The following is a 21,976-nucleotide window of genomic DNA, read 5'->3' on the forward strand; positions in this document are numbered from 1 at the left end:
TGGCCGAATATGGAGAGGAAAGAGAGGAGGTGGACGCCACTGAGGAAGACCTCAATGGGCGTGCACCAACCTCCTCTGAGTTCCCCAATGAGGAACCATGGAAATCTGAGGCTCAAAATGAGACCATAGAGATTCCATTGGACTTACTTCTGCCTTTCATGAGCTCTGATGAGTATTCTTCCTCTGAAGAGGATGAGTATGTCACTGAAGAGCAAGTTGCTAAATACCTTGGAGCAATCATGAAGCTAAATGACAAGTTATTTGGAAATGAGACTTGGAAAGATGAACCTCCTTTGCTCACCAAAGAACTGGATAACTTGTCTAGGCAGAAATTACCTCAAAAGAGACAAAGATCCTGGGAAGTTTTCCATACCTTGTACCATAGGCACCATGACCTTCAAGAAGGCCTTGTGTGACTTAGGGTCAAGTGTGAACCTCATGCCTCTCTCTGTAATGGAGAAGCTAGGGATTTTTGAGGTACAAGCTGCAAGAATCTCACTAGAGATGGCAGACAACTCAAGAAAACAAGCTCATGGACTTGTAGAGAATGTTTTGGTAAAAGTTGAAGACCATTACATCCCTACTGATTTCATAGTCCTAGAGACTGGGAAGTGCATGGATGAAACCATCATCCTTGGCAGACCCTTCCTAGCCACAGCAAAGGCTGTGATTGATGTTGATAGAGGTGAACTGATCATTCAAGTGAATGAAAAATACTTGGTGTTTAAGGCTCAAGGATATCCCTCTGTCACCATGGAGAAGAAGCATGAAGAGCTTCTCTCAAAACAGAGCCAAACAAAGCCCCCACAGTCAAACTCTAAGTTTGGTGTTGGGAGGCCACAACCAAACTCTAAGTTTGGTGTTGAACCCCCACAATCAAACTCTAAGTTTGGTGTTGGGAGGTTCCAACATGACTCTGAGTATCTGTGAGGCTCCATGAGAGTCCTCTGTCAAGCTAATGACATTATAGAAGCGCTTGTTGGGAGGCAACCCAATGTTTTATAATTAACTATTTCCTTTTGTTATTTTATCTTTTTTTGTAGGTTGATGATCATGAGAAGTCACAAAATCAATGAAAAAAGCAAAAACAAAATGAAAAACAGGAAGAAAAACAGCACACCTTGGAGGAAGATGTTGCTGGCGTTTAAACGCCAGTGAGGTTAGCTGTTGGGCGTTTAACGCCCAGTCTGGCACCATTCTGGGTGTTTAACGCCAGAAAGGGGCACCAGACTGGCGTTAAACGCCAGAAAAGGGCAAGAACCTGGCGTTAAACGCCAGGAATGGGCACCAGCCCGGCGTTTAACGCCAGAAATGGCTCAAAACGTGATTTTGAGCAACATTTGGTGCAGGGATGACTTTTCCTTGACACCACAGGATTTGTGGACCCCACAGGACCCCCACCTACCCCACCACCACTCTCTCTCTTCTTCCCCCATTCACCAATCACCTCAATACCTCTTCCCCAAAAACCCTTCACCTCTCAAATCCCATCTTTCTCTTCACCACTCACATCCATCCTTCATAAAACCCCACCTAACCTTCCATTCAAATTCAAACCACTTTCCCTCCCAAACCCACCCATAATGGCCGAACTCCATCTCCCCTCTCTCCTATAAATACCCTTCTTCACTCCTTCATTTTCACACAACCTAAACACCACTTCTCCCCTTCTTTGGCCGAATACAAAGCCATTCCCTTTCTCCTCATTTCTTCTTCTTCTACTCTCTTCTTTCTTCTTTTGCTCGAGGACGAGCAAACCATTTAAGTTTGGTGTGGTAAAAGCGTTGCTTTTTCGTTTTCCATAACCATTTATGGCATCCAAGGCCGGAGAAACCTCTAGAAAGAGGAAAGGGAAGGCAAAAGCTTCCACCTCCGAGTCATGGGAGATGGAGAGATTCATCTCAAGGGTGCATCAAGACCACTTCTATGAAGTTGTGGCCTTGAAGAAGGTGATCCCCGAGGTCCCCTTTTCACTCAAAAAGGGTGAATATCCGGAGATCCGACATGAGATCCGAAGAAGAGGTTGGGAAGTTCTTACCAACCCCATTCAACAAGTCGGAATCTTGATGGTTCAAGAGTTCTATGCCAATGCATGGATCACCAAGAACCATGATCAAAGTGTGAACCCGAATCCAAAGAATTATCTTACTATGGTTCGGGGGAAATACTTGGATTTCAGTCCGGAAAGTGTGAGGGTAGCGTTCAACTTGCCTATGATGCAAGGAGATGAACATCCTTACACAAGAAGGGTCAACTTTGATCAAAGGTTGGACCAAGTCCTCACAGTCATATGTGAAGAGGGCGCACAATGGAAGAGAGATTCAAGAGGCAAGCCGGTTCAATTGAGAAGGCATGACCTCAAACCCGTGGCTAGAGGATGGTTGGAGTTCATCCAACGCTCAATCATTCCCACTAGCAACCGGTCCGAAGTTACTCTAGACCGGGCCATCATGATTCATAGCATTATGATTGGAGAAGAAGTGGAAGTTCATGAGGTTATAGCCCAAGAACTCTATAAAGTGGCGGACAAGTCTTCCACCTTGGCAAGGCTAGCCATTCCCCATCTCATTTGTCACCTCTGTTATTCAGTTGGAGTTGACATAGAAGGAGATACCCCTATTGATGAGGACAAGCCCATCACCAAGATAAGGATGGAGCAAACAAGAGACCCCTCTCATCATGAGATCCCTGAGATACCTCAAGGGATGCACTTTCCTCCACAAAACCATTGGGAGCAACTAAACACCTCCCTAGGAGAATTGAGTTCCAACATGGGACAACTAAGGGTGGAGCATCAAGAACACTCCATCATCCTCCATGAAATTAGAGAAGATCAAAGAATCATGAGGGAGGAGCAACAAAGACAAGGAAGAGACATTGAGGAGCTCAAGCACTCCATAGGATCTTCAAGAGGAAGAAAGAGCCGCCATCACTAAGGTGGACCCGTTCTTTAATTTCCTTGTTCTTTATTCTTCTGTTTTTCGAATTTTATGCTTATGTTTATCCATGTTTGTGTCTTGTGATCATTAGTGTCTTAGTGTCTATGCCTTAAAGTTATGAATGTCCTATGAATCCATCACCTTTCTTGAATAAAAACGTGCTTAATTGAGAAAAAAAGGAAAGAATTGCATGAATTTTGAATTTTATAATAGTTTAATTATTTTGATGTGGTGGCAATACTCTTGTTCTCTGAATGTATGCTTAAACAGTGCATATGTATCTTGAATTTGTGGTTCATGAAGGTTGGCTCTTGAAAGAATGATGAAAAAGGAGACATGTTACTGAGGATCTGAAAAATCATTAAAAATGATTCTTGAAGCAAGAAAAAGCAGTGAATACAAAAAAAAAAAGAAAGAAGAAAACCGAAAAAAAAAGAGAAGAGAAAAAGAAAGAAAAAGAAAGAATAAAGTTGTGATCCAAGGCAAAAAGAGTGTGCTTAAGAACCCTGGACACCTCTAATTGGGGACTTTAGCAAAGCTGAGTCACAATCTGAAAAGGTTCACCCAATTATGTGTCTGTGGCATGTATGTATCCGGTGGTAATACTGGAAGACAGAGTGCTTTGGGCCACGGCCAAGACTCATAAAGTAGCTGTGTTCAAGAATCATCATACTTAACTAGGAGAATCAATAACACTATCTGGATTCTGAGTTCCTAAAGAAGCCAACCATTCTGAATTTCAAAGGATAGAGTGAGATGCCAAAACTGTTCAGAGGCAAAAAGCTAAAAGCCCCGCTCATCTAATTAATACTGATCTTCATAGATGTTTTTGGAATTCATTGCATATTCTCTTCTTTTTATCTTATTTGATTTTCAGTTGTTTGAGGACAAGCAACAATTTAAGTTTGGTGTTGTGATGAGCGGATAATTTATACACTTTTTGGCATTGTTTTTAGTATGTTTTTGGTAGTTTTAGTTGAGTTTTTAGTATATTTTTATTAGTTTTTAGTTAAAATTCACTTTTCTGGACTTTACTATGAGTTTGTGTATTTTTCTGTGATTTCAGGTATTTTCTGGCTGAAATTGAAGGTTCTGAGCAAAAATCTGATTCAGAGACTGAAAAGGACTGCAGATGTTGTTGGATTCTGACCTCCCTGCACTCGAAGTGAATTTTCTGGAGCTACAGAAGCCCAATTGGCGCGCTCTCAACGGCGTTGGAAAGTAGACATCCTGGGCTTTCCAGCAATATATGATAGTCCATACTTTGCCCAAGATTTGATGGCCCAAACTGGCGTTCAAAGTCACCTCAAGAAATCCCAGCGTTAAACGCTGGAACTGGCACCCAAATGGGAGTTAAACGCCCAAACTGGCATAAAAGCTGGCGTTTAACTCCAAGAAGAGTCTTGGCTGTGGCCCTAAGCACTTTGTCTTCCAGTATTACCACCGGATACACAAATGCCACAGACACATAACTGGGTGAACCTTTTCAGATTGTGACTTAGCTTTGCTAAAATCCCCAGTTAGTGGTGTCCAGAGCTCTTAGGCACACTCTTTTGCTTTGGATCACGACTTTAACCACTCAGTCTCAAGCTTTTCACTTGGACCTTCATGACACAAGCACATGGTTAGGGACAGCTTGATTTAGCCGCTTAGGCCCGGATTTAATTTCCTTGGGCCCTCCTATCCATTGATGCTCAAAGCCTTGGATCCTTGCTTTAGAATTTTCGCCCCTTCTCTCTTTTTTTTTTTCACTGCTTTTTCTTGCTTCAAGAATCAATTTCATGATGTTTTTCAGATCATCAATAACATTTCTCTTTGTTCATCATTCTTTCAAGAACCAACAATTTTAACACTCATAAACAACAATATCAAAAGACATATGCACTGTTCATTCATTCATTCAGAAAACAAAAATTATTGCCACCACATCAATATAATTAAATTAAATTTACTAAAAATTTCGAAAATTATGTACTTCTTGTTCTTTTGAATTAAAACATTTTTCTTTTAAGAGAGGTGAAGGACTAATGGAATTTATTCATAGCTTTAAGGCATGGTTACATACTAATGATCATGAAGTAGAGACACAAAAACATAGATAAACATAGCATTAAAAACCGAAAACAGAAAGAAAACAAAGAATAAGGAATGAATCCACCTTAGTGGCGTCTTCTTCTTGAAGGACCCATAATGTTCTTCAACTCTTCTATGTCCCTTCCTTGCCTTTGTTGCTCCTCCCTCATTGCTCTTTGATCTTCTCTTATTTCTTGGAGAGTGAGGGCGTGTTCATGGTGTTCCACCCTTAGTTGTTCCACATTATGGCTCAAATCCTCTAAAGAGGTACTGAGTTGCTCCCAATAGTTGTTGGGAGGAAAGTGCATTCCATGAGGCATTTGTTGATGATGAATTTCCTCATGTTCTCCTTGGGGGCCGTGAGGAACTTCTCTTGTTTGCTCCATCTTTTTCTTGGTGATGGGCTTGTCTTCTTCAATGGAGACATCTCCTTCTATGATAACTCCAGCTGAGTAACATAGATGGCATATAAGGTGGGGGAAGGCTAGCCGTGCCATGTATGAAGGCTTGTCAGCTATTTTGTAGAGTTCATTGGAGATGACTTCATGAACTTCCACCTCCTCTCCAATCATGATGCTATGAACCATGATGGCCCGATCCACAGTAACTTCAGATCGGTTGCTTGTAGGGATGATGGATCTTTGAATGAACTCCAACCATCCTCTAGCTACAGGCTTGAGGTCCAGTCTTCTTAGTTGGACCGGCTTGCCTTTGGAGTCTATTCTCCATTGGGCGCCTTCCACACAAATGTCCCTTAGGACTTGGTCCAACCTTTGATTAAAGTTGACCCTTCTTGTGTAGGGGCGTTCATCACCTTGCATCATGGGTAAGTGAAACGCCAACCTCACATTTTTCGGACTAAAATCCAAGTATTTCCCCCTAACCATTGTGAGATAATTCTTTGGGCTTGGGTTCATACTTTGGTCATGGTTCCTAGTGATCCATGCATTGGCATAGAACTCTTGAACCATTAGAATTCCGACTTGTTGCATGGGGTTGGCTAAGACTTCCCAACCCCTTCTTTGAATTTCATGTCGGATCTCCGGATACTCATTTTTCTTGAGCTTGAAAGGGACCTCAGGGATCACTTTCTTCTTTGCCACAACATCATAGAAGTGGTCTTGATGGCTCTTGGAGATGAATCTCTCCTTCTCCCATGACTCGGAGGAAGAAGCTTTTGCTTTCCCTTTTCCTTTTCTTGAGGAAACTCCGGTCTTAGGTGCCATTGATGGTGAATGAAAATCAAAAAGCTTAGGCTTTTTACCACACCAAACTTAAAATTTGCTCGTCCTCGAGCAAGAAAAGAAAAGAAGAGTAGAAGAAGAAGAAGAAAATATGGTAGAGAGGGAGAAGAGAGGGTTCGGCTATGTGGGAGAATGTGGGTTTGTGATGTGTGAAAATGTAAAAGAAAAGAAGGGTATTTATAGGGAGAGGGGAGGGTGGGAGTTCGGCCATTTTGGGTGGGAAAGGGTGGGAAATTGAATTTGAATTTGATGGAGGTAGGTGGGGTTTATTGGGAAGAGGAGGTTGATGTGAATGGTGAATGGGGTAATTGGGAAGAGGAATTGAGGTGATTGATGAAGAAGATGTTGAGATTTGTGACATGGGGAATCACATCACAAAAACTAGGATTGGGAAGTAAGGTGGGAATATGTTAGGTGGGGATCCTGTGGGGTCCACAGATCCTGAGGTGAAAACAAATACCATTCCTTCACCATATAGGCATGTAACATGCCTTCATGCATTATTCTGGCGTTCAAACGCCCTTTGATGCACGTTCTGGGCGTTAAACGCCCATGTAATGCATGTTTCTGGCGTTGAACGCCAGTTTCATGCTTGTTTCTGGCGTTCAGCGCCAGATTGTCCTCTGTGTGCGCATCCTGGCGTTTAACGCCAGGTTGTTGCTTGTTTTGGGCGTTCAGCGCCAGAATGGTGCTCTGTTCTGGCGTTGAACGCCGGCCAGATGCTCCTTACTGGCGTTGAACGCCAGTCTGTGCTACCTCCAGGGTGAAAATTTTTTTTTTCTTCTGTTTTTGACTCTGTTTTTAATTTTTTTGATTTTTTTCGTGACTCCTCATGATCATGTACCTAATAAAACACAAAAATAACAAAGAAACAAAATAAAATAAAATTAGATAAATAAAATTGGGTTGCCTCCCAACAAGCGCTTCTTTAATGTCAATAGCTTGACAGTGGCTCTCATGGAGCCACAAGGTGATCAGGTCAACTTAAGTGTGATATTCCCAACACCAAACTTAGAGTTTGGATATGGGGTTTGAACACCAAACTTAGAGTTTGGTTGTGGCCTCACAACACCAAACTTAGAGTTTGACTGTGTGGGCTCTTCTTGACTCTGAACTGAGAGAAGCTCTTCATGCTTACTCTCTTTTGTCACAGAGGGATGGCCATGTGCCTGAAACACAAGGTAGTCCCCATTCAATTGAAGGACTAACTCACCTCTGTTGACATCTATCACAGCTCCTGCTGTGGCTAGGAAAGGTCTTCCTAGGATGATGCATTCATTATCTTCCTTCCTAGTGTCTAGGATTATGAAATCAGTGGGGATGTAAAGGCCTTCAACCCTTACTAGCACGTCCTCCACTATTCCATAAGCTTGTCTTATGGACTTATCTGCCAATTGTAATGAAAACAAGGCAGGTTGTACCTCAATGATTCCCAGCTTCTCCATTACAGAGAGTGGCATAAGATTTATTCCTGACCCCAGATCACATAGAGCTTTTTCAAAGCTCATGGTGCCAATGGTGCAAGGTATTAAGAATTTGCCAGGATCTTGTTTCTTTTGAGGTAGAGTTTTCTGAATCCAAATATCTAGTTCACTAATGAGCAAGGGAGGTTCACTTTCCCAAGTCTCATTACCAAACAGCTTGGCATTCAGCTTCATGATAGCTCCTAAGTATTGAGCAACTTGCTCTCCAGTCACATCTTCATTCTCTTCAGAGGATGAATATTCTTCAGAGCTCATGAATGGCAGAAGGAGATTTAAAGGAATCTCTATGGTCTCTAGATGAGCCTCAGATTCCTCAGGATCCTTAATAGGAAACTCCTTCTTGCTTGAGGAACGTCCCAGGAGGTCTTCCTCACTAGGATTTTCGTCCTCCTCCTCCTTTGTGCATTCGGCTACTTTGATTAAATCAATGGCCTTGCACTCTCCTTTGGGATTTTCTTCTGTATTGCTTGGGAGAGTACTGGGAGGAGTGTCAATGACTTTCTTACTCAGCTGACCCACTTGTGCCTCCAAATTTCTAATGGAGGATCTTGTTTCATTCATGAAACTGAAAGTGGCTTTTGACAGATCAGAGACTATATTGGCTAAATTAGAAGTGTTTTGTTCAGAGTTCTCTGTCTGTTGCTGAGAAGATGATGGATATGGCTTACTATTATTCAGCCTGTTGCGTCCACCATTGTTAAAACCTTGTTGAGGTTTTTGTTGATCCTTCCATGAGAAATTTGGATGATTTCTCCATGATGAGTTATAGGTGTTTCCATAAGGTTCACCTAAGTAATTAACCTCTGCCATGGCAGGGTTTTCAGGATCATAAGCTTCTTCAGAAGCTGCCTATCTAGTACTGTTGGATGCATGTTGCAATCCATTCAGATTTTGAGAGATCATGTTGACCTGCTGAGTCAACACTTTGTTTTAAGCCAATATGGCATTCAGAGCATCAATTTCAAGAACTCCCTTCTTCTGAGGTACCCCATTATTCACGGAATTCCTCTCAGATGTGTACATGAACTGGTTGTTTGCAACCATGTCAATGAGTTCTTGAGCCTCTTCAGGCGTTTTCTTCAGGTGAATAGATCCACCTGCAGAATGATCCAGTGACATTTTCGAAAATTCAAAGAGACCATAATAGAATATATCTAATATGGTCCATTCTGAAAACATGTCAGATGGACATCTTTTGGTCAGCTGCTTGTATCTTTCCCAAGCTTCATAGAGGGATTCACCATCTTTTTGTTTGAAGGTTTGAACATCCACTCTCAGCTTGCTCAGCTTTTGAGGAGGAAAGAATTTATCCAAGAAGGCAGTGACAAGCTTATCCCATGAGTCCAGGCTATCCTTGGGTTGTGAATCCAACCATACTCTAGCTCTGTCTCTTACAGCAAAAGGGAAAAGCAAGAGTCTGTAGACTTCAGGATTAACTCCATTTGTCTTTACAGTGTCACAGATCTGCAAGAACTCAGTTAAAAACTGGTAAGGATCTTCAGATGGAAGTCCATAAAACTTGCAGTTTTGTTGCATTAAAGCAACTAGTTGAGGCTTAAGCTCAAAGTTATTGGCTCCAATGGCAGGAATGGAGATGCTTCTTCCATCAAACTTAGACGTTGGCTTAGTGAAGTCACCAAGCATTCTCCTTGCATTGTTATTATTATTTTCTTCTGCCATGTCTTTCTCTTGTTCGAAAATTTCAAGAAGGTCTCTTCTGGATTGTTGTAATTTAGCTTCTTTTAATTTTCTCTTCAGAGTCCTTTCAGGTTCTGGATCAATTTCAACAAGAGTGCCTTTATCCCTGTTCCTGCTCATATGAAAGAGAAGAAAACAAGAAAAGAAAAGGAAGCCTCTATGTCACAGTATAGAGATTCCTTTATGTTAGTAGAAGAAGAAAGGGGTAGAAGAAAGAAGAAGAAAAAAAAAAAGAAACACAACTGTGAGGATGGCAGAGATGTGAGATGAGATGTTAGGATATGAATGAAGAGAGGTGAAGAGAAGTGTTAGTAATTAAATAATTAAATAGAAGAATAAAAGAGGAGGGAGATTTCGAAAATAATTTTTGAAAAAGAGTTGGTGATTTTCGAAAATTAGAGATAACATAAGATTAAAATTAAAATTTAAAACATGAAACAATTAATTAATTAAAAAGAATTTTTGAAAAAGAGAGAGATATTTTCGAAAATAGAAGAGGGAGAAGTAGTTAGGTGGTTTTGAAAAAGATAAGAAACAAACAAAAAGTTAGTTAGTTGATTGAAAAAGATTTGAAATCAAATTTTGAAAAAGATAGGAAGATAAGAAGTTAGATAAGATATTTTGAAATCAAATTTTGAAAAAGATAAGATAAAGATAAAATAAAAATTTTAAGAAAAAGATATTTTGAAAAAGATTTAATTTTTAAAATTACTTAACTAACAAGAAATTACAAGATAAGATTCTAGAACTTAAAGATTGAACCTTTCTTAACAAGAAAGTAACAAACTTCAAATTTTTGAACTAATCACATTAATTGTTAGCTAGTTTTCGAAAATTAGATAAAAAGATAAGAAAAAGATTTTGAAAATATTTTGAAAAAGATTTTTAAAATTTTCGAAATTAATAAAAAAAATGAAAAAGATTTTGAAAAGATAAGATTTTTAAAATTGAAATTTTGACTTGACTTGTAAGAAACAACTAATTTTTAAAATTTTTGACCAAGTCAATCCCAAAATTTCGAAATTTGGAGGGAAATATGGAAAAGATATTTTTTTGATTTTTGAATTTTTAATTATGAGAGAGAAAAACAACAAAAATACTCAATGCATGAAATTTTTAGATCAAAACAATGAATGCATGCAAGAATGCTATGAATGTCAAGATGAACACCAAGAACACTTTGAAGATCATGATGAACATCAAGAACATAATTTTGAAAAAATTTTTAATGCAAAGAAAACATGTAAGACACCAAACTTAGAAATCTTTAATGCATGGACTCTAACAAACGAAAAATGCATATGAAAAACAACAAACAACACAAAACAAGAAATCATCAAGATCAAACAAGAAGACTTGTCAAGAACAACTTGAAGATCATGAAGAACACTATGAATGCATGGGATTTTCGAAAAAATGCAAGAAAAATTTTTAAAGCATGCAACTGACACCAAACTTAAAAATTGACTCAAGACTCAAACAAGAAACACAAAATATTTTTTTTTATTTTTATGATTTTCTAATTTTTTTGTATTTTTATTTTAATTTTTTCGAAAATAATGTTAGGAAAAACGAAAAATAAAAGAAAAATTTTTGAAAAAGATTTTTGAAAAGAAAAGTACCTAATCTGAGCAACAAGATGAACCGTCAGTTGTCCATATTCGAACAATCCCCGGCAACGGCGCCAAAAACTTGGTGGACGAAATTGTGATCAAAATTCTTGTATCATTTGTGATCAATGTTCTAATTATGGCACTGGTTGAATTCACAACTCCGTTCAACTAACCAGCAAGTGTACTGGGTCGTCCAAGTAATAACCTTACGTGAGTAAGGGTCGAATCCACAGAGATTGTTGGTATGAAGCAAGCTATGGTCACCTTGCAAATCTCAGTTAGGCGGATTAAATATTGATTTATGGGTTTCGAAAATAGAAATAAGAAAACAAATAATAAAAGGGATAGAAATACTTATGTAGATTCATTGATAGGAATTTCAGATAAGCGGAATGGAGATGCTGTAGAGCTCACGGACGCCTGCTCTCCTATTCCTTCTACTCAATCCTTCTTACTCCTTTCCATGGCAAGCTTTGTATAGGGGTTCACCATCAACTGTGGCTACTTTCATTCCTCTCGGGGAAATATCCTATGCGGCTGTCACTCGCACAGCTAACCAGTCTGGAGGCATCACCCATGGTTGATGGCTACATCCCATCCTCGCAGTGAAAGCTAATGCTCACGCACTCTGTCACAGTACGGCCAATCACCGGTTGGTTCCCTCCCCTACTGGAATAGAATCCATTGATTCTTTTGCGTTGTCACTACGCCCAGCAGGTTACAAGTTTGAAGCACGTCACAGTCATTCATTACCGGAATCCTACTCGGACACCATAGACAAGGTAGACTTTCCGGATTCCCAGGATCCTACTCGGAACACCACAGACAAGGTTGGACTTTCCGGATCCTCATAAATGCCGCCATCTATCTAGCTTATACCACGAAGATTCTGTTGGGGAATCTAAGAGATACACATTCAAGCTTCTTTGCATGTAGAACGGAAGTGGTTGTCAATCACGCGCGCTCATAAGTGAGAATAATAATGAGGGTTATCTAACTCATCACATTCATCATGTTCTTGGGTACGAATGAATATCTTGGAATAAGAATAAAAGAGGAATTGAATAAAAGAAAATAGAACTTCATTAATACTTGAGGTACAGCAGAGCTCCACACCCTTAATCTATGGTGTGCAGAAACTCCACCGTTGAAAATACATAAGCATAAGGTTCAGGCATGGCCGAATGGCCAGCCCCCTAAAACGTGATCAATGATCTCCTAAGATGAAGAATAAAACAAAACTGAGACCAAAGATGTCTAATACAATAGATAAATGTCCTATATATACTAGACTAGCTACTAGGGTTTACATGAGTAAGTAATTGATGCATAAATTCACTTCCGGGGCCCACTTGGTGTGTGGTTGGGCTGAGCTTGATCAATCCACGAGCTAAGGCATTTCTTGGCGTTGAACTTTGAGTTATGACGTGTTTTGGGCGTTCAACTCCGGATCATGACGTTTTTCTGGCGTTTAACTCCAGACAGCAGCATGAACTTGGCGTTTAACGCCAAGTTACGTCGTCAATCTTTGATTAAAGTATGGACTATTATATATTGCTGGAAAGCCCTGGATGTCTAGTTTCCAACGCCGTTGAGAGCGCGCCATTTGGAGTTCTGTAGCTCCAGAAAATCCATTTCGAGTGCAGGGAGGTCAGAATCCAACAGCATCAGCAGTCCTTTTGTTAGCCTTTTTCAGAGTTTTGCTCAAATCCCTCAATTTCAGTCAGAATTTACCTGAAATCACAGAAAAACACACAAACTCATAGTAAAGTCCAGAAATGTGAATTTAACATAAAAACTAAGGAAAACATCCCTAAAAGTAGCTTAAACTTATTAAAAACTACGTAAAAACTATGCCAAAAAGCGTATAAATTATCCGCTCATCAGGGCTCACAAATCTACTATCCGAATTGAAGATACTTTTAAAGACAATACAATTTTTTGTGATAACCTCAATACAGCTCTAATTACATCACCAACCTTGTACTGTACAATCGTACCAAGAGTATTCAATTTGATGTTCAAATTATTAGAGAGAAGCTTAAGCCGAACTCATTGCATGTAGTACACATCCCACGTCATGAACAAGTGGCAGATTCTAACCAAACCTCTCTCAATGACTGCTTTTCAGTGATTGAAAGACAAATTTTGAGTCATTTAGAGGTCTCACTCAAGTTTGAGGGGACTATTAAGGCAAATAAAGAAAAGCAAGATCAATTAAAAATCAAGGCCAAGAAAGTGTAAATAGTTGATAACTAGTTGTACTTACTGTTATGGGTTAGGTAGTGTGAGTCTTGGTCTCATTTTTCAGCTTTGGTCACTCTATATAAGTCTCGAAGAAGTGGTGTGAAAGATCGATTTTTACATTTTACTTTTATTTAGTCATTAATACAAATTCTGAATTCCAATTCTGTTTTGTTCAAGTTTTCTCTATCTTGTTTGTTAGGGCAAGCTTTTCTTTTGCAATACTTCTTTAAAAGGCACTATGTTCCATGGTCTTTGCTCACTCTTCTTTGATCCTCTAAGCATATTCTAATACTGATTGGGTTGATAACCCTATTGATCGTCATTCTATTATTGACTATTGTTTGTTTTACTTTTCTCCCGAATGTTGAGATGCAAACATTTGCTACATGATCAAGCACCTAAGTAGAATATCATGTTCTTGTTGACACTTCTGTTGAAGTAGTCCCAATTTGTTGTCTTCTCTCTAAGACATGAGAGTCTTCAATCATTTCCTACTAATTTATATTATGATAAGAAGTTCTATTTAGATTGCTCATAATGAGATTTTTTTAAATAAATAATAATATCATTATTTTCTAAAAAACAAAGTGATTTTATTTACCCAAATCCAATTTTTTGGCAGGTTTCACACATACCAGGTGGGCCAGGCCAGATCTGGCTTCAGATTGGGGAAGACTATCCTAATCTAGTAGTAGTTTAGGGAAGATGTTCTCGATCTAACATCGATGCAGCAGCAGTTCGAGAAAGATGTTCCTGATTTGACAGTAATTCATACGTTTAAAATAAAAATTTAAAAATGATAATATTAAGTAAATTTAAATTTAATTAAAAAAATAAAAATAAAATCCTAACATATCACAAAACTCAAAAATAAGATGAAATCAAAATAAAAATTCAGATTGGTGCATAGCCATTTTACATAAAGATCAACAAATGGAAAAATAACACTAAAAAAATGTAAAAGAATCTATGCATCGTTTATAAAAAAAGAAAAAAAAAATGGGAGAAAGGAAGAAAGAAAGAGAAGTAAAAATAATAGTATGTTGAACTTGGAAGTTGAAGGAGGAAAAAAAAGAGAGAAGAAAGAATCAAACTTGAGATGTATTGGCAAAATCGAAAAGTTAAAAAAGGGAGAAGAGAAAAGAAAAAATTATGATATATTGAAACTAAAAATTAAAGGAGGGAAGAGAAAAAAAATCATGGCATCTTAAAAGTTGAAACTAAAAGTTGAAAGAGATAAGAGACAAAAGAAAAAATAAAAGTAGGATGAGTAAGTGGGAGCCAGATCGAGATAGCCTTTTTAGATCAAGGCTAGATCGAGTCTGACCCACCCAATCTTCATGTAACTTGAAAAAAAAAACATTTGGATAAATAAAATAATTTTTTTGTTTTAGAAAATAATTTTTTATTTATTGAAAAAACCTTATAATGATGTCTTTCACAATTACACTAAACACGTAGAGAATAATTGTCAGTTTGTCCGTCAATGACTTTTAGTTAGTGTCATTCTATTAAGACTATAGATTAGACTACTGATATATTATTTAGTAAGGTCCATCATATCACTAGATTTCAGATTTCGTATCCAAACTCAAAATGATTTCGTTAGCTCCTACTTGAATTCGAAAAGAGAGGGTTGGGGAGGTATTAGAATTTACTTAGCGTACTTGTATATTGATTAGCTTAAAAGAAGATGTTAGTCTGATTGCTTTCTAATTTTTTTATCACCTATTAATAAATTGTACATTATATCATATCAACACACGACTCATATACAAAATTATTTCTTCAATCTTTTCTTTTGGTTTCTAACAATGTTTATGTTTTATGTTTTTAATTTGTATTTTTTTTGTTCAATATAACCATTAAAGGGGTCAATTCAGTCCGACTCAATAATTTATTCAGAAACTATTAAAAATGTGCAGCCTTAGTAGAGTAGTAGTCATCACCTCACCTTCTTCTCCTACTTCGTTATTATTCTAAAGTAATTACCTAAAAGCAAGGATGGAATGTTGGGCCTAGATGTGAGGTCCAAATGTCTTGAAAGAGGTCTCTGTCGTCCTTTCTTGAACAGTGGTTAGGAGTACCTGAAAAAAATTTGATACTTAAGTTAGCAAAAGTTTTAATAGGTTGTGCAAAAAATTGGATAGAAAAAATACCTGACTGTTGGAGTATTTATATAGTAAGGATAAGATTGAGTCATATCTTGAGATAACTTCAGATTATATAAGATGGTTTCCCTTGCAGTATGTAGGGGTGGAAACAGGCCAGGCCAGGCCAGGCTTTGCTCTTAACAGGCCTGGCCTGCAGCCTGTTATAGGCTCTTTATAAAGTACTAGGCCTGACCTGTTATTCAGCCTAGCCTGGCCTGAAGCCTGTTAAAAGGCCTGATTATTTTTTTTTTACAAAAATAAAAATATTATTTAAAAAAATTATTTTTTAATAAAAATAGTTATATGTAATATGTCATATATTTAATATTTATAAAAAATTTTAAACTTTTAACATATTTAAAATATACAAAAATATTTATAATAAAATATAATAAATTTAAAATATCTCATAATTTTATTAATAATAAATAATTATTTATATATTTAATTATATTTTAACAGGTCCAAGCAGGCCTGACAGGCCTATAAGGCTAATTAGTAAGCCAAGGCCTGGTCTATTAACGTATTAAGGCTTTTAAAAGAGCTTGAGCCTGTACCTATTTTATAACAGGTCAGGCCAAACACAGGTCAGGCTGCAGGCCCCTGACAGGCCGCCTGGCCTTTTTCCACCCCTAGCAGTATGTGAAGTTACCCTATATTGAAGTGGTTATCATAAAAGTGGTGATAACTAAAGTAGTTATTTTGAAACCCATATCTAGCTGATCCGACCCATTTAGAGTTGGCCGAAGAAGACAGGGAACGTGTTGTTGGGCCGAGTTATGATAAAGCAACCTAATTTATAAGAGGTGCTGCAAGATCAAGTTTGGATTGGGTTACCCCAGGTCTTTTTGTATGAACAGTTACCTATAGAAGACCAAAGCCTGACAATAGAAAAAGGCACAACAAACTAAACAAGCACATTAGAGAGAACATATAGAGAAGAGAGTGCAAGGGGAGGTGAAAATTACAAAGAGGTCTCAAGTTCAAACCTCATCTAGTGCAAACTTGACCAAAAGAAGGGGATATTATGTGTGTGTGGGTGTGGTGTGTGTGAGTGTGTAACCTAGGATTGGGGGTTGTCCAATCCATTGACCAAAAAAAAAAAAAAGAAGTAGATCGAAGTAACCCAGGTGAAGTGAAGACTAAAGCAGATGGTCGATGACGCTATTTTGGATCCATTATATTTTTTTCTTTTCGTTTTTAGTGTAAATTACTAAAATAGTACTGAAATTTTTATTGCAAACAAAAAAGTTATAAACTTGAATACTTTAAATGTGACAAAATGTTTTTTTTTTTACAAGTGAAAAATGACTTTCATACTTGGCATGTGCATTTAGGGTAACCATTCAAAATGTGTTTACAAAAAATTAAAACAAATCTCTTTTTTATTTTTTAGAAAACTTTTTGACTATTTACCAAAAAAAAAAATCGATTTGCCTAAAATTACAAAAATTCGATCTCTAAAGTGTTTTTAGTCATATATATCCAACATCTAATTTTTTGTAATTTTTTAAATTCTCTAGTGACTTATTTATCGTTCGTATTCTGAAATTATTTTTGTCAATTAAATAAAATTTGAAGTATCCATTTATTAGTGAACTCTTTCTTTTTTTTTTAATTCAAAATCCGATTAGGTTTCGAGTCAATTTGATTCTATTGTTTCTAACAAGTTTAATTACTCGTGCTATACACGTGATAAGATTGAAATTATAATTTTAAATTATTTTTTAAAATTAATTTGAATTCTAATTTGATTAATAAAAAAATAATATGTTATGCATTGTTTGATTTTTTTGAATCTAGTGTTAATTGGATTAACTCTAAAATAATTATTAATCGATTTTAATAATTTATTTTTTTCAATAAATCAGACATATATATTGAATGTGATAATAAATATCATATAGTAATAGTCAAATCCACCAACAAATATATTGGCTATTATCACAATATAAAACAAATTAAATATAAAAGTTATTAGCACTTATAAATCTATAAAATTACACTGTCTTTAATTCGTGCAAGAGTTTACTTATCAAATAAACTTAAAATATGAACATAAAATAATTATAAAATGGACTTAGCATTACTTGAAATAATCATGAAAAATAATCAACTTACCTTATCATCCATGAGAATCATTTCTATGTAAGTCGTCTTGTTCTCGTATATTTGGATGGGACTTTCCATAACCTTATAATTCTTGTCTTTATTTTTCAAACTTTTTCATTATATAATCTACCATAGGTAATATTGTTGACAGAATCGTAGTTAGTAGCCCTTAGGTATGAGAAATAATAAATAGAAGAAGATCTATGTCTGAGGTACGAATTTCCTAGATGATAAATAATTGTAACAATTCACTATTAATCCTTATATACACACACTAATTATACATGGTAATAATTAGCAAATATTTTCAATGGAGATACTTACTACAATTAGGTGAAATTTATGCCATTATATTTTAACCTTTATGATTAATTCAATAGAGATACTTACTTAATATATATGTTATCGACATTAATTATATGCCAATATATTTAGAAAAGAGCTAAAAAAGGAGATATAAATATATATAATATTATTGCTATATAGGAACCATACATAAATTGCTATATTTTTTTATTATATTATACAACTTAAAATTATAGTATCATGTTATTATTAATTCTAGATATTTGCTATAATTATATCAAATTTAATTATGACTCTAAACAAATAAAATAGATAACATTCAATATTTTTTTTCTTTTTTGCATTCAATATTTACTGTAATTATAAAAAGTAAAATAATTAATAAAAAATATGAGCAGAAAATAAAACATATTAATTAAAATTCAATTTGTTATCTAATTAATTTTGTGTTCATACAATATAACTTTACGAAAATATTATGAATCACAACCTTTTTTATTCTATAAAAAAAACTATATGTAGTCTTTAGTAGTACAAAAATAATTATAAGAATTAATTATTGATATTGATATTAATCACAATTGATTATTGATACCCTAATTTTTTTGAAACATATTTTACCTTTTTAAAATATAATGCATGTACCATGTAGACCTTATCATCATCATCATCATCATCATCATCATCATCATCATCATCATCAAATTAAATGAGTCACTATTAATGTGTGTATTAACTATCTCCTAATAAAATTATTATTGCACTTAAATAAGAATTACAACTATATCAATTGATATAATTAGAATGATTAAAAATATTGATGATTGATAAGTAGTTTAATAATGTATTAAATATTAATTTAATATAATTATAATAAAGATATTTTTTAAATTAATATAATCATGCATTATTCATGAGTTAATTATAATATAATTAGAATAAATTTATTTGAGGGAATAAAAGAGTTCATGTATAATAATTTTTTATTTATATATATGTATATATTAATTTTGTTAAATAATTATATATATATATATAATTATATACATATACATAAATAAAAAATATATGAATTATATTTTGTTAAACTCCATGTTACCGGTTATTAAAACATTTAAATCACATATGTTAATTATTTTTTTGTTATCATTATTTCGTTTTATATATATATGATTATTTTTTATTCAACAGTCATGCAATAATTTTTTATTTTTTATATCTATACATATTCCTCAATCCCGACTTCATTCATACGCATATTAACAGTTTTTTTCTGTGATGTTTTAATTCAAATTGAATTACAATTAATTGATTCATAAAAATTATAATAAATTATATGATATTTAAATAATTAACCAAATCAATTAGTTGATATAATTAATTTATTATAATAAATTAAATTTAATGAGTTAAAAGAAATAAATCGAAAAACACCATCATCAAAAGCATGTCACGACATTTTTATCATTAAGTGCAGAAATTTAATTTTTATATAATAGAATAGATATTTATAGATTATTATATTAAACACAGACTAAAAAAACACACTAAATAAAATAAAAGTATCAATCGTAAAATATAACCTAAAAAATCACTTAAATTAAAAAAGAACATATGATGAATTATAATAAATTTATATATGAGGAGTAAAAGTAAAATAAATAATTAACAATAAAGTAAAAATAGTAATAAAAAAAAGTAAAGAGAAAGAGAAATAGAGAGGGAGGGAGTGAGAGAAAGAGAGAAAAGAGAGCGAATGAGTAAAAAATATTTGATCTTGTATAAATAGATGATATTGAAAAAAATGAACTAATTAAATTAATTCATATATTTTGTTATCATATTTAATATTTATTAAATAATTTGATATTTACTCCAATCAAATTAAATAATTAATATAATTAACCAAATTAATTAATTGATATAATTAATTATAATTAATCAATTCATGTAAATTATAATAAATGGTGAGATTTGAATATCTAATCAAATTAATTAATTGATATAATTAATTAATTATAATTGATTTGCTTTAACGAATTAAATGAAATAAATAAGAAAACACCCCAAGAACATGCCACATAAGTTCCATCATTGAGTGCAAAAATCCAATTTTTATATAATAAAATAAATAGAATAAATAGATAATAAAGATATTTTCTTAAATTAGTATAATTATACATTATTTATTAAATATTAATTGTAATATTGTAATATAATTATAATAAAGATATTTTTCTAAAATAAATTTATTTAGAAAAATATAAATTGGTTATTAATAACCGGTGCCATTATTATATAATTATCATATTATTATTATTATTATTATTATTGATGGTAATCAGTGGTTAAGAGAAGCGGAGTTGAATCTTAACCCCTTTTTCTGCTTAGTAACACTTGCTAGCCTTTGAAATAACTTCAGGAGACTTTTTGCTTTTTGTCTCGTACCTAGCCACGAGACGTTTTCTTTTTATCTCGTAACCAGGCAAGAGATATTTTTCAGTTTTATCTCCCACGCAGCAAAAACAGAAATGGAGTAGAAGAAAGAGAGAATCACACCACGAAGTATCCTGGTTTAGCTGCCAAGTGTAATGCAGCTTACATCTAGTCTCCATCACAACGATGATGGAATTTTACTATAATCATCATGATTACATACACCAATTCTCCCTAGGAACTACCCTTCATATTTGGGACAAGTACAGAATCTAACCCCAATCCTGAACTTGACTTGGTCATCTACCAAGCTTTCAACTGCTAAGTGCTAACCCAACTTGTAAGGAGATTCCCACAGAATCATGAAACACAACACAGATGTGCAAAGGACCTCTAAGACATCTATGGCTTTTTTTTTTAATTTTGTATACTTTGCTTTTTTCCGCTCTATGGCTTTTTCATACAAACCTCACTGTTTGCCTTTATCCATGAGACTCAAGACAGACAAAACTAAACAGAAAATTACAAAATGAAGAACATTGAAGGAGAATAACTTCCGTTAGCTTAGGTAGTTATGAGAACTATGTGCTTTTCACTATTTTTTCATTGCTTCAAATCCTGGCTGTTCTCCCTTATTTATAGAAGGAGAAGTCTCCAAGGTTGAAATTGTTGAACCGAGCTAATCTTCTTCTTCAAACAAAACCGGTTCGGCCAGAAAGAGAGGAGAGAAAACTGAATGCTATAACCAACATGCAATTACCTCTGTGTCATCTCTTCTCACCAAACTTCATCAATCCGGGCCTTCCATCTTGACTTGCTCCCTAAGAAAGATTCCTAGCCCTTAATGAGTCCTTGACGATGACAGCTATATCTGCTCTAACTTTTGCCTCTTCCTCCAAGTAGCTACAGTAGCTACCTCTTGTAGTGGTTGATCAAAAGTAGAGACGAGCCATGCTTCCAAGAGATCTTCTTCCTCTGACCGAATTGGATCTCTTCCATTTTTGGGTATGGAGAGCTTGAGATTGCTTCACGACATCTTACCTTTAGTGGAAAAGACCTCAACCACACCATACTTTTGATTTTCTGTTTCTTAATGCCATCATTACAATGGCTTCTTGCTTGCAACTACCTTCTCTAGTTCTACCTCTGATGGCTTGCTTCTTGATGACTTGCATCATCTACCCTTTTTTCTTGCATAAAAAGGACCACAAAAGAGCATAATCTCATTTGATCATTGCAATTCATGCAATATTTGATGAATATCATAGTACATTGCTTTGAAATGGATTGTGCTAAATTTCAGGTGAAAAAGACATCAAAAATGGGAAGAAAACAACAAAACAAGTTGGGAGTGTGAAATTGGCGTGCCACTTGAAGCAAATGCCACAAAAATGCACTGGCGTGGCACGCCAGGAGCTGGGCGTGGCACGCGAGTACTGAAGGCCAGAGGAGTTTCTCAAGCAATTACATGGGCGTGGCACGCCGATACAGATCTCCAGAGAACAACAATGAAGGCCATTGAAGGGGTGTGGCACGCCAGGTTGGGCGTCGCACGCCTAACCCATCACTTACTATAGGGCGTGCCACTTGGTGTCGAAGGCGTGGCACACCAGCATCAAAAGTCACTTGGGCATGCCACTTGAGGAGCCAGGCATGGCACGCCAAGCACAA

This window comes from Arachis stenosperma, chromosome 2, assembly GCF_014773155.1.
Source record: "Arachis stenosperma cultivar V10309 chromosome 2, arast.V10309.gnm1.PFL2, whole genome shotgun sequence".
In the NCBI taxonomy this organism is placed as follows: Eukaryota; Viridiplantae; Streptophyta; class Magnoliopsida; order Fabales; family Fabaceae; genus Arachis; species Arachis stenosperma.